Below are 259 nucleotides of genomic sequence, written 5' to 3'. Positions count from 1 at the left end.
TCTTCTTTTTCTTGAGAGGAAATAATCATGAAGACAGTACTCACTGTTCACAGTTATATTTGAGCGTTTCTACAACGTTACCTTTAAACTGATTTGGTTGAGATTCTAAAATAAGCTCCTGGGTAATCATACTTTTCTAACCTCTAACATACAGTCTAAGGCAATATCCCCACCTTCGATAAACTTAAGTGCTCCTGTGCTACGTGGTGGCACTGAAGTGGAAGACCTAATACACTACTTCATTTTTCAACTGGATTAT

This window comes from Kogia breviceps, chromosome 15 (genome assembly GCF_026419965.1).
Source record: "Kogia breviceps isolate mKogBre1 chromosome 15, mKogBre1 haplotype 1, whole genome shotgun sequence".
In the NCBI taxonomy this organism is placed as follows: Eukaryota; Metazoa; Chordata; class Mammalia; order Artiodactyla; family Physeteridae; genus Kogia; species Kogia breviceps.
The sequence above is the reverse complement of the archived record's forward strand: the minus strand, read 5'-3'. Positions refer to the sequence as shown.